This window comes from Corvus brachyrhynchos, unplaced genomic scaffold, assembly GCF_000691975.1.
Source record: "Corvus brachyrhynchos isolate BGI_N302 unplaced genomic scaffold, ASM69197v1 scaffold97, whole genome shotgun sequence".
NCBI lineage: Eukaryota > Metazoa > Chordata > Aves > Passeriformes > Corvidae > Corvus > Corvus brachyrhynchos.
The window spans coordinates 785,504-785,814 of record NW_008239758.1 but is presented as its reverse complement, the minus strand read 5'-3'; positions in this window follow the sequence as shown (position 1 = coordinate 785,814).

Sequence of the window (311 nt, the reverse complement as noted above, 5' to 3'; positions counted from 1 at the left end):
CGTTTTGATTTTCTTTTAATGGCGTGTGAGGGGGCCGCCGCCGCCCGCGCCCTCCCGCGCCTCCTGTGCGGTGACAGCTTGCGGCACCGGGTCCCCTCGCACGGGGAGCGTGTCAAAGGTGACGCTCGAAGGCTCCCAAAGCCAACAGCTGCCGGGGGGGATTAACTTTTCCAGACTTTCCCCTGTCGAGCTTCTTGGAAACTTGCTTGGCGACAAAAACATATACATCTGTCGGGGGCAGACAGAGAACAGAGGGCTGCGCCGGCCGGGGCAGGTGGGGGAGGGCCTGGCTTTCAGGGGAAGCTGCGGCG